The 13,563-nt window shown below is 37.2% G+C and overlaps 1 long non-coding RNA gene across 3 annotated transcripts in view; it reads right to left on the reverse strand.

Annotated features, from left to right (window-relative positions):
* LOC311443197 overlaps positions 1–11,943 on the reverse strand; it is a 61,368-nt gene extending 49,425 nt beyond the window's left edge. For 2 of the 3 annotated variants that reach the window (XR_014697120.1, XR_014697121.1), the window contains exon 1: positions 11,324–11,931. This is a non-coding gene — a long non-coding RNA (uncharacterized lncRNA). Of the gene's footprint in view, positions 1–11,323 lie in introns of all 3 variants that reach the window. The other variant, XR_014697119.1, reaches the window with a different exon arrangement.
* Between the last annotated feature and the right edge of the window lie 1,620 nt (positions 11,944–13,563).

Consider the following 13,563-nt stretch of genomic DNA (forward strand, 5'->3'; position numbering starts at 1 on the left):
TCTCGTGGTGACTTTGTTCTTTGCACTCATTACAGTGAAGGTTTGTAGATCAAAATGACACTTTTGCAGGAAACTCCCAATTCAACCAACACCGTGTTTTCTCATAAAAGATACAAACCTGCTTATCAGGAACTTATTTCCTCTGCATAAACAAACACACAAGAACTACAATGACCTACAACACTGAAATTAAGAGTCAATCATTGGCATGGGCTGAGAAGAACTGTTCCTAAGGATGCCAGGGGTTCTTCAAGTACGCATACGCAGGAATACTGAGCATACCTCTATAGATGTTTGCAGGAATACGTTTTGCAAATCTAAGGTAACTATCTTCAGGCTTAGCTATTTATTTGTTTCTACAAAAGAAAAAAGTTGCAATTTATACCAGAAGAAAAACCCACACTTCTTAAAAGCATGGCTTATGGAATTTGAATCAAAGCCTTTATCTTCCAGTATCTCAGCATTCAGTGAGCTGCTCATGTACTAGAGATTCCACTAGTCTGTGAACTGGCATTCATTAAAATGCAACTCTTAGCAAGACTCATTCTCATTTTTGACTTCTTTTTATTACCTATTTTCTTAATATGCTGATAGCATACCCATGGCAAGAAATGCTTAAAGTACTAAGGGGTACACCTGCAATAGTTTACTGAAGATGAAATAAAACATTATAAGACTGAGAATCTCAATAACCAGACATAAGAATTACATCAAAAGGTCTCGAGTAATTAATATACAGTGATATTTCCGGATGAGCTAGTACCACCTCAGTCCCTAAAATAATCCATCTTTTAAATGAAAGTTCTTTAACGTGATCTTTTCCGTACAGATCCTTGGAACTAATTGAACACAACACTGAAATCTCATGCAGTTTGGTACTGCTCTTAAAAAAATTCTAAGATCTCAAGCAACAGTGTCTCAAGGGAACAGAGTGAAGCCATGATCAGGATTGCTCTTCTGCCTGCAGCTGAGCTTGGTTCCAAGTTTACTGACCTGAGCAGAGCTGGCTCACTCCCTTCCTGCCAAGTGTTGCTGCCCCTTCACACCTGCTGATAGAAGGCTTCTGTAATTGCTTTCTACTCCTGTCAAGTGATCCTGCTTCCTGCTTTTTTGTCTGTTTTTAAAAAACATCACCACTACAAGAACAATTTGCTATTAAAGGCAGGTAATATTACTAGAAGTGAAAAGCATTTAACATTGACATGAAGGACTTGTGTGTTAATTAAAATAAGAAAAGAATTTTTGAAACCTATGAAATCCACTGTGGCTTCTGTCTAAATATTCACATGCCTAAGACAAAGAAACCAGAACAATGACAACAAAAAGGATCAACTTAAAGCCTCGCAAAGACTTCTGCTAAAGAAGCACTTTTCAGGAGGCGGATGCCCTGTGGAAATGAAGGCAACAGCAAAAGCAAAGCATGGCACACATCGAATGCAGAACAGACCCTGCAGAAAGCTCTCACGCAAGAACTCCATGAGTTTGTCTGTTGGAATCAGAGAAAAATAACTCAACGTATTAACCGCTGCAACCTTTTACAAAGTGCTTTGTGTGTTGTTGGCATTCTCTAATCTGTCAAAAAGCGGCCTTAAATCTAAATGGGAAATCTTTAGGTGATGTGGTTAATGCGACCTTTGTTTCCTATTTAGATAAAAGCTGTTGGTCTTAGTATTTCAATTGCGAGATTCAAGACAGGCACTGTCTATACAGACATATAAAAAGTAATAGGATTACGTTATTCAAGCTATTTATCCCGCATTGTACAAGCTTTTTCTGCCTTCAAAGTGTAGAAACAGGAAAAAACCATATTTCCATCAGTTTCAATCCATCAGTTCAGTGGCTTTCCTCATCTCTATATCCATTCTAGAGAAAAAATGTTTCCTTTATATTAAAGCTTTTGCGCCGCAGCTATCCATCAACACAGAGACCAGCTTGCTTGCAGCCAGCCCAGTGCTGGCTTCGTATGAGTACCAGAAAAAGCTCAGACTTGGAGCAATAAATATGCATTTATTTCCTAGTAAAAACAACAGTCAACACACTTCGGTCAGTGACTAGGAGGAAACACTGAAACACATCACGTTGATAGATCATGATCTGACAAGTTACCTAATACCCACACGCACCAAGATCCATCAGAAAATGCAAATTCAGTCACAAACTCAAAATAAACAAGCATAAGGCCATCACATCAGATCACAGGCTTGCAAGGTACTGACACAAGGGTCAGGATGTTGTACTCAGCAGTAGAGCTACTTTCAGAACTACTTAGTTTATTCCTACCCTATCACAACGTGCTAAAAATCAATTTAACTATGCTCATCACAATCCCATTACTACAAGGCCCTATATATTTGATTGTATAATCAGATGAACGTTTCTTTTCTATTTATATATATGCCTCAACAGGTCATATGGATAGAATTAATAGTGTGCTTAAATGAAGGATTAGGGTGTAAATGTGCTTGCTTTTCAGTGAAGCTACACAATAGGAGACAAAATGCCTTCCTCTAATGTGAAGACCATTTCAAAGAAAATTTGATTAGATATTTTGAAGAGCTATTTTATCCATACCAGTACTCACAGCAAGCAAGAAAATGAATGTAACAAGCAGACAAAGCACTCCTGCAATCCAAACTAGGAAATAGAAAAGCAAGGATCTTTTTTTTCCATAAGAGAACAATAAACCCAAAGAGAAGGATGGAAAATATCTGGAAAAGGCCAAAAGATTTTGGAAAATGCAGCAAGAAATATTGGCTCCTAGAGCTGCAACACCTTGGACAAAGCACCTTGCCTTTGTATCTGTTATTTTTCTAATTTCTGTTTAGACTGTAGATCTAGAAGATATGTACTACATATTACTTGTCTGCATAATTTCTAACGTGAAAACCCCCAAATGTGTTTGACTTGCCATCTAAAGAAAAATGATGCATTTTCACATTTTCAACGATAAAAAAATTAATTTAAAAAAGTTAAAAATAAAATTAAAAAAAAAAAAGTTGATTAAATAAACAGAGGAAACAAGATAATGTAAGAGCATTGGAATTTGAAAATTATTGTTATTATTTTAATTAAGAGTACAGGAGGGCCAACAGTTACAAAATTAATGAGCTAAACTTTAAAGTTTCAGGGCTGGGAAACTTAGATATTATCCTGACTGCAAACTCCACCAATTCAGAGCCCAGCTGACAGCCACACTTCTCAAGCAGCCCTACCACAGGGACTGCAATAAAAGGAACCATTTCACCTCTGAAGGGAGAAAAGTCAGAGGAATATTTAATATGGCATTCATAATTATCCAGACGAGGTAATGAATCTTTCCCCCTCCCCGAATTTGCTCTTATTCTGTAGAACATAATAAACAAGAGGTCATTTTAGGTTCAAAAAGCTTACAAGCATGTGAAGGAGCAACACTGGAGGCTTCATTACTGCAGAACATTGGAGCAAGAAGGTGGTTTCTAGAGGCATCAAGTGACAGAATAATAAAACATTATTGATTTCCCTCTTCAGAAGGAAAACTGAATTCTATTTTAATAAATTAAATGACTGTGGACACAAGAATAATGCCTGTGTGAATTCTAGGCCCAAACCTACTTTGGCCTTGTATGAACAAGAATCAGAAAATAGAAAAAGGCCAAGCTGGGCCTTAGGCCTGTGTTGTTTTCAGCTACCTATAACTTCATTGTACTTTCAGTTAACTGGCACTTCTGAAGTATTTATATTTACTGGATGTCAATGGGATAAAACCCTCCAAAAAAAAAAAATAAATCACTAGAAATGTGTATGTACTACTAGAACATGTGGCCTCTTATGTGCTGCTTGACCTATACATTATTTTTACTAAAAGCTATTCATTTTCCACTCAAAGCTTATCTGTGTTAAACTGCCAAAGACAATGGTGGGTTTGTAATTATCATTAGTGTCTAGAAATATTTAAAGCTGAATTTAGTACATTTTGAAATGAACATTTAAGGAAGAAGACAGCTATCATTTTACTTTATGGCACACAGTTATGCATTAATCCCTAAACAATGTCTCAGGTTTCAAAACCTATGAGAAATGTATTTCTGACACAATGTGCATATAACTGCTTTTATGGTGCCCCTCCACTGCAAGCATCATAAAACGCTGAACACATAACAAATAATTCATAGCTAATAGAGGTATGCGTGGTATTTGCCAAACTGCAGGACAAACCTGCTTTTTGTCAAAGTTAGCTTACCAAAGCACTGAGTGTTTAAAAAAAGGTTAAAATATAAGCTTAAATAATTTTGATATGACCAGCTTCAAAAGTATCATACAAGGAAACCTATTTTTTTTTTGGTTATTTGAGCTTGAAGGAAAAAAACACAATTTTTCTTTTAGTTTTTCTCTTCCTTAGAGGTGTCCTTGGGTTTGAGTAAAAATAGCCCATGTCAGTGGACTAGTACAATACGGACTAGTACAATAGTCCCTTTTTTTTTTTTTTTTTTAATCCATTAATATATTTGATGGGGCCTAGAATGGCACACATTTATGAATTGTTCTTTCCTGAATGGAATCCAGATGATCTTAACACAGTTCAGCACAGGCCACTTCCTAGCTCAAGCAGCTTTTCTGGAGGCCACTTTCCATAATAGCCATCCCAAGCTTCAATGAAAATTACGTACCATAGCCCTACACTGAGAGAAATACTTCTGTTGTTGTTACCATGATCTGATATATGGCTAGAATGAACATCAACACTAATAAAATATTTAACAGCCTAGATTTAACTTGGCTTGCTATAGGGTACAACAAAGCTTTTGACTTGATTAAATATTCCACTTGAGTGTGGGATGCAGGTTTAGCATTGTTTAATTCTTCCCCAGAGCACCATGCCAGGTTTTCACATAATTAAGTGGGTACACTCCAGACTGTTTACAATTGGGTCCCTGATGAGACTACTGCCTGAAAACTTTATGTTCTTTTCATAACTACATATAGGCTATTAAGTTCCTTAATATTTCCTTTGTAGGGGCTGTTTCAGAAAGAGTTTTAAGTAATTTATCATTAAAGAAGCCAAATAGATGCCACCACCACCTCTCTCCGCCGCCTTTTATTTTTTATTTTTTTTCTAATTTGTTCTCTGCCATGGGTTTATGACTCTTACTTACACAAGTAATTAAGAAAAAGCTGAAACAGAACTAGCTTAATTTGAGGCATAGAAATGAGCCCTTTTACAACATATTAATCTGTGGAATAATTACAAAGCAAAGAAGAAACCTTTAGTTCATTTGAAAAGAATGACTGTCAAGGCTTCAGGAAGAGAATTATGCTTGATACATTAAAAATATTAAATTTGAAACACTGTCATCAGAATCAACTGCTAGTGCATGGAAATACTCTAATAGTGTATGAAATCATTCTCTCAATATATATATTTAGTACAAATTTACTAAGACAGAACAGTTCCTTTATTCAGAGGTATTCGTGCTTTATCAGTCCGCTATCCTGTCACATATTGTTAGGATGCAAGTATATATATTAAAAACAACAAACATCAAATTGGAAGGGGATTTCCAATAAGAAACACCCATTCAAGGTAAGTACAACAGTAGACAAGGTCTTGTATACAGAGCAAGCCCTAGAGTTTTAAAAAAAGATGCCTACATTGGCTTTGTACAATGACACACAACCCAACATTAAATGAATTTGAGTGTTCTTACACACGTCTTCCTTAGAGTCCACAAGAACATACAGTAACCACAGAATAAAAGGCACTTGAAGTTGCAGGTGATGAAGTCACAGTCAAAGAACGCAAACTAGAAGAATTTTAAAAATGTTTCCAATAAGCAGTAAGAAGATATCCATGAAAGAATCACAACACTGAGACTTTCCTTCTCGATTCACATAATTACTTTGAATGCCACTTCCAAAGATCACGAGCGATTCCAGAGATAAACTGCTTGCTAACATGGATCCTATCCATGTTCTGATCCCATCCAGAGTATCGTGTAGGTGACAAATTCAGTTGTTCCTCTTAAAACCCGTCTACAGCGTAGACATTTGCTTATTAAGTATTTTGAAAATAAAGTACAATAATATTAATTATAAAAATAACAAACAATTGATAATCTGAAATTTAATCCAACTCTTTAACTCAACTCTTTTGAATACATGGTATTACCGTGAATTCATTACGCACGCATTCAGCATTAACTCATGCTCTGTTGCACACACATGATGGTACACGTCTTTGCACCAAATCCTGGCTTTGGCCTTGCAGTTAAGGTGCAGAAGAGTTATCAGCCCCAATCTCCACTCACTGTAAAAAGGGAGACCAGACACACAGTACATCCTTGGTACAGCACTCAATTACAAGGGCAGAAATACAGTGGCATATCAAGAGACACAAAATCGCAATTTCTTCCTAAGAGGAGCATTCCCTCCCAAATCCTTTCAATTTCTAATTTTGTTATGCTTTAAATTGAGGTTGTGGCCTTGACTCTTTTTTTTCCTATCCTTCAGAGATTTCACCAGCCACCGCAGTATTTGCAAAAACCATCTGCAGCATCAGACAAGTCTCCCTAAGATTCGTCTCCCTCTTGTATAACTATATTTACTACCACATTAAATGAAATACACCTCTGCATGGCACACGTTTTCATGCTCCAGTTTGTGGGTAATTTCTTTGGGGTCAGTAATCAATAAAAGTTTAAATGAAAACTATGAACTAGACCCAGCTGCATTTAGATCCCTAAGTAATGGCATAACAGTACTTTCACACACATTAGTATAAAATTCAGAAAACTCCCCTCTTCCCTAAACTTGGGCGCAGACATTTACATTTCAATCTCTGCTCGCAAATCTCATGGGTGCACATGAATGACATCAGCTGCATGCAGCGAGGCTCAAAAATTCAGGCCTAGGAACAAGGACTACAGCCAAAATTTAATTCTGAAGGAGCTCTCTGCATTGAGTACATATTACATCTGATCCTTAGCATTTGGACTGATTGACATAGAAGTGTCTGTTTTTCACTTTTTCTTCTTTAATGACAGCACAATGAGCAGTTTCAGTCAAAATTCGAGTGTTTGCTGGTGTGAGATACTTGCTCAAGCTTACAGTTTCAAAATCACTTCATTATTCAACACGTTCATCCTTCACTTGAAGGCATTCTCATGTTTCCAAACCATCCCCTTGCCTTACACTGCAGCACGACTGCACCCAAATATTGTCCACTGCAAAACATGGAGTGCAGATCTTTAGTTCTGGTGACTGTGCAGCACAAAAGCTAATAGGGACAGACCACTGACATCTGCCATTTCTGAACTCCTGTGGTGGGCTTCTGTGGGAGGGAAAAATAGGCTGGAGCCTGACAAGAAAATGACATACAACTCTTGGAAGTAAGTACACTAAAACACTTAATCTCCAAGATACCTTTTATTAGTACATAAAATAGACTACAATCCATCCTTGGCAGGGAAAAACAACGTACTAAGCAAGAAATATTTCAATGTCTAGCAACAACCACCGCAGTGCCTGCTGGGCCATAGCATATGGGGCTGTACCTCCAGTGCTGCTAAAGTTGAACAATCACTGGTTTCTTTACACAGCCTCTTACGGAGCTTAGTGAAATCCCCTTCGACCATCTATGAGACACAGCATTGACCTGCTGCCCTGTAATCTGAAGGCATAAGGAGAATATTTGCTAGCTAGGTTTGGCTGGGCGATGATGGCTACAGACACCAAGATTCCTCCACTGCCAGTTGGGTGATAGGAAGGCATTTAATTCCTTTCTGGAAACTTGGTGAGATGAGCAGAACAGAAGATAATCGATATCTATTTCCTACTCACCAGTGATATCACCAGTGAGAGCTCCTTTGCATACACCACTTAAAAAGGCCAGATTAAGTGGCTGAGAAGATCTTTTTCTCTTGTTCATTCTACAGTTGTAGCAACTTTAAGAAAGTTAGCAAATAGTATGTAGGACATACATGGTAACAACAGAAATTACAAAAATTAGCATCACCATCTCCACACATGGGAATATATATATACACACACACTGAGTCAGTATAATATATACATTAACCAAGGGAATAAGGCAGAGAGACCTCAATGAGAACTGATCTTTCAGAGACCTTTAGAGTCGGTGATAAAGACTAATACGCTGGTATCATCAGTTTTGACACCCTTGCAAATTCAGTATTATCAGTTTTATACACAAACTAACACTGTAAACACTTCAGTGTATCACCTTTAGCATTACACATATGATTAGTCTCCTGGTAACTTTATGAAATATGACCCCGTACTTATTTCACATAGCAAAACACCGGAACAAGAGAAGTGAGTCCAAGGACCACAATTATTCCAATAGGTAACTTTCAAAAATAAAAATTGCTTTCCTTTCTTATTTCCAACAACATAAAGTCAAGTCTGCTGAAGACAATAATATAAAAACATTATTTTAATTGCCATCGGTATATAACCAAAAGATTTCAAAACATTTTGTTTTCTGAATATTGGGCACAATGTTGTGTGATTGCCACTTCTCTTAGTTTCCCAATATTTGCTTTATTCTGTTAAAACCAGTGAATGTTTTTAGCAAAGAAGAGACCACATAAGTTTTCATTTGATTGTAACAGCCAGCTTACACTCATTGCCGCAGCATTAAGTACCAATTGCAGAAGCAAAATTTTCAGGGTAACTAACTATGTTGCATCCTGAATTGCTTCTCATATGATTGAGTTAATCCTTTAACTGAGCAAAATTCTGCCTGAAGCAGAATTGGAAGGGGATGAAAAAAAAAAAAAAACAAAAAACAAAAAACACAGAAATCATTCTAATCAGAGAGAGGGAGGGAGAGAGACTGGTCATCCAAGGTAATGCCAAAGTCACTCATGGGCAACGCAACACTTTGCGCATAATCCAGTTACAAGAAATCAGGCCTCTACTATAGTAAGAATGCTTTGACTGTCAGCGCTTCGGGTCATGTTTTGCTCTAAGCTCCACAGAGCTCACTCTGTCTCATTGGGCTGTATGGAGCTATTAATCTAGTCTTTTATGATGGAGAATTAAAAGAAAGCAATGAAAACTAGAAAATTCACATATTCCAAACTGCTTCACAAACTAAGAGGACACCTGAGTTTAGCTCAACATCTAAAACCGTGTCACAACAGACGAAAAGCTGTATGTCCTCCCACCAAGAGTACCAAATATTTCATTACATTTCTCATCCAGCTGCTGTGACCGAACACAGGAATAAAATACAAAGTAGTTTCCATATTTGAGACATGCAGCTTCTCCTTCTTGATACCTTCAAGTTCAGGGAACTGAATAAACTGGGTAAATACTAATAGAAGTACTATCTAAAAACTGAATCATGAACTAAGATTTCACAAAAGTTGGGAAAAGACAAAAAAAAAAGAAAAAGAAAAATGACAATTTGCAAGAGGGCGGGGGGAGGGAAGGAACTTTGTTTAACATACTCAAAGTCTTCTATTTTTTATGCTAAAACAGAAGTTAATTATCAATAGAAGATGGAGTTTTGTTGCTGTTTCTCATCAGTCCAGAATAAATGGGAAGAAAGAAAAAAAGCTTGAAGTCTGTATGTGCCAACTTCCACACTAATTGCAAGGACTCTGGACTAACAAGGATGAAGTACATACTCAAACTCACTTGCTAGATTCCATTTTTATTTGCTATCAAATACTGTAAGCACACAATCAAGCATCAAACAATGAAGCAAATAAGTGTTTATCTGTAAATTAGCAACTTCCAACATAACTTAATCCCCATGACTGAAAATAAAAATATCACATTTGTTTTTACCTATAGATTGAAATCTTAAAGACTGCTTAGAATCAAGAACATTTCTTCTTCTTTTTTTTTTTTTTTTTTAAGTAAAATTTAAGTGTGAGAAATGTATTCATCCTTCTGACAGTTACAAATATTCTTAAAGTTAGTAGAACTAGCAAGACCAGATTTTTTATTATTTATTTTTTTTTTAAATCATGAAAGCTCTGATTTTTCAGGAACTTGTGGGAAAAAAAAAAAAAATCCTTAACTTCTCAACCATTATTTCAGAAGACTGCTCAAAACAGCAAGATTAGTCACTTGAAACAAATATTACAATGATCTGATCTTAAAGACAAACACCTATTCTGTTCAGCAATTCATTTTGTTACCTAGAGAACTACTCTCTGCAGGCAAATTAAACAAGTATTTGAGGATCTGAAGAATGAGGAATTAAAACACTGGACCCAACTAGCCTTCTAATGAAGCTCTAACAAAATTGTTCAGTGGAATTTAATTTATTGCTTCTGTTTATAAGCCTCGTGTTTAAAGCCAAATAATTCTATAAAACAATATCATATTTATCTAAAATTAAGATTAAAGCTAAACACCGGCTACAGCTCTGGCAATTGAACATTGCTATCTAATTTTAAACAGAGAGCTCTGGGAGTTGTAACAAAACAAGCCTCAGAATTGCCATATAGTATTGCCTATCTGGAGGGCCTAAATAATTGAAGGCCAACTACGAAAGCTGAAAAGATCCTGCTTTTCACTAAGTAACTAGAGCAGCATTTTTTTTCTAATTATACTTCTTGAGATTTATGAAATCTTCAAAACAGGATATTCTCTCATTTAAAGTCATTTTACAAACTCTTTCCAAAGCCATTACCAAACTCATTTAAAGCTCGCAACGCAGCTTGCCACTGTGTTATGACACTGTAAGCACTGCTAACTCACCAACCCTGAAAGAAAAAACAGGGGAAGAGGCCCTTTATCATCTCTCAGCTTTTTTCTTGATATCAAACTGAAAAAGGCTGTTTTTCAATAAAATAAATAGTTCGATGTTTTTAATATGTTCTGGTAGGTAATTAAAAAAAAAAAAAAAAAAAAAAAAAAACTTTAATTTGAGAGCTCTGCTTAGAAAAAGAAATTGTGTATATGCCTGATGGTTACACATAAGAATAGAAGTCGTGATACCCTTATGGCAGGTGTGGAGTAACATTGCTTTATAAATCTCTCTAGGATGAACAGTTATAAACACAGGCTTTATTGGAAATGCCTCTTTCCATCTTCTTCCTTTGAAGTTAATGGAAATTTAGATATTCTTTTTAATAGTAGCACGGTTTTCTCCTCATTTAAGACTCCCATTTTACATATACTTGCACACATATAAGTGCAAATACTAAAACCCACAGGACTGTATTCACATCCAACATAAATCAGTCTATCTTAATTACAGAAAAATTACTCAGCAAAGAATCCAGGCTATCTTCTTTATTTTTACTTAACATTTGAACTGATTAAAAAGAGGGGAAAAAAAAAATCAACAGTCAGATTGACTTACCATCTTTTTTTATGCTTCTCATTTTGCTGGGAGACAAAAGTGACAATTACTAAAGTATAATTAGTCTCTTTCAATCTCCAGCTTTCTGATAATAATATATATATATATTTTCAGCAAATCCAAGAAAATACTTCACTTTTTAAGGTTATCTTAAATTAATTTCCAAGTCTCCCAAGTTTAGCAGAGTCTTTGCTATTTCAAGGAAGGCAAGTTCTTGGAGCAACAGGCTGAGGAGCTATGGCCAGTAGCAGCCCCGACTCCTGAGCGGGGTGAGCAGGGCAGGCCTCGCTAGCAGCCTGCTTCAACTGAGAGGCCAGATCAACATGTAAATCCAATGTGTAAAGTAAAGCCAGGGGTGTGAGTCAGAATCAGACCTTGCAATAGCAACCAGAGTCAGACACAGGACAGTAACCGCTAGGTAAGCCCGTGGTGGCAGTCAAAAGCCAGGCCAGGAAGCAGGGATGCCGATAAGGATCAGTAAGGCCCGCGGCCAGGCACAGACAAGGCTCTGCCTGCACTGGAGACCTACGCTCCTACAACTTAGTTCAGAAAAGATCTGAAATGCTCCAGGCTGAATCAAAATGGGGCTCCAAGGCCCATGGAAGGGGCGAGAGGAAGCCCCAGGTGAAGCTGGTCAGGCCCCTTAATCTCCTTTAGTGCCCTCAGGTCCCAACAGAAAGAGACCTATTTTCATTTTTGAAGCAGCAGCTGACAACAATAATAGTTTTCCCCAGGGAACAAAAGAAGTAATAGAAGATTTCAAAAGAAATCTATTACCTCACAAAGCCTTATATCTTACATCATACTGTATTTTCTTGTAAATCAACTAGGTAGCTAGTTTTTAACTGCCTGTAGGTTATACAAGAGAAGTATGTTATTTCAAGAATAACCAAGGCCAATCTGTGAGGGATGTCAAAATGAATTTCTGTGTACGATTTTTAAAAGCCAGAAATACTGGACTAGATCCTAAGAAATGCTGTATCTTGGGAGGTTATAAGGAAGCCTTCAGCTTCTGCGACCACCCTCCCTTTATTAACATACCTGTGTTGAGCTTCCTAAAGTTTCTAGGAATCATTGAATCACACAGAAACTGAATCGGCGTGTAAGGCTTCCTATATTTTTGTAAATACCTTAATGCTTTGATTTAATTTATTTTACTCATAGATACACAAGGGTCCTGAGACACTAAGGAGACATGTCTTCCTGTAGTTACCTATGCGCGTACGTCTTTAGGTTTTCTGGCTGACGAGACAGAGGTAACCATTTTGTAATACTGTTTTCAGAAGCAGATGTGCACTACCAAGAACAGTCTGAAAGACTAACTAGGCACAAGCAGTCTTCTGGCACAAATGTTAGGGTTACGTTAACCAAATCTGCATCACGGCTTGTAAAGAGGTTTATGATATGATCATGTATCTGACAAACAAAGCCATTTAAAGATAACTATCAAGCATACAGAAGAATATGTTCAACTTCTAGCCACCCTGATGTAAAAAAATAAATAAAATAAAATAAAATAAAATAAAATAAAATAAAATAAAATAAAATAAAATAAAATAAGAATAATTCCACCTCTCATTATGGAACATTGATTAATAATGTTTTATTTTATTTTTCAAATGGAAAAAGTTGTGTCCAGCTAATGGGTACTGCAGCATCAATGTTTCTAAACAGTGTGCATAAAAATATCATCATGTTAATTGGTGAAAGTCTCGGAATTCCTCTCTCTTGGAAAATATTAGTGTGTGAATCTGACATAGAGAGAAGCTGTCTTTGACAGCCTGTTTCATTTGGGCAATCACCAACCGCATGAAGTTCAATAAGAGCAAGTGCCGGGTCCTGCACCTGGGACGGGGAAACCCTGGCTGCATGTACAGACTGGGCGATGAGACGCTGGAGAGCAGCCTAGAAGAGAGGGATCTGGGGGTCGTGGTAGACAGCAAGTTGAATATGAGCCAGCAATGTGCCCTGGCAGCCAGGAGGGCCAATCGTGTCCTGGGGTGCATCAAGCACGGCATCGCTAGTAGGTCAAGGGAGGTGATTGTCCCGCTCTACTCTGCGCTGGTGCGGCCTCACCTCGAGTACTGTGTGCAGTTCTGGGCACCACAGTATAAAAAGGACATGAAACTGTTGGAAAGTGTCCAGAGGAGGGCTACGAAGATGGTGAAAGGCCTGGAGGGGAAGACGTACGAGGAACGGCTGAGGTCACTGGGCCTGTTCAGCCTGGAGAAGAGGAGGCT

Source organism: Aythya ferina (assembly GCF_964211825.1).
Source record: "Aythya ferina genome assembly, chromosome: 12".
NCBI lineage: Eukaryota > Metazoa > Chordata > Aves > Anseriformes > Anatidae > Aythya > Aythya ferina.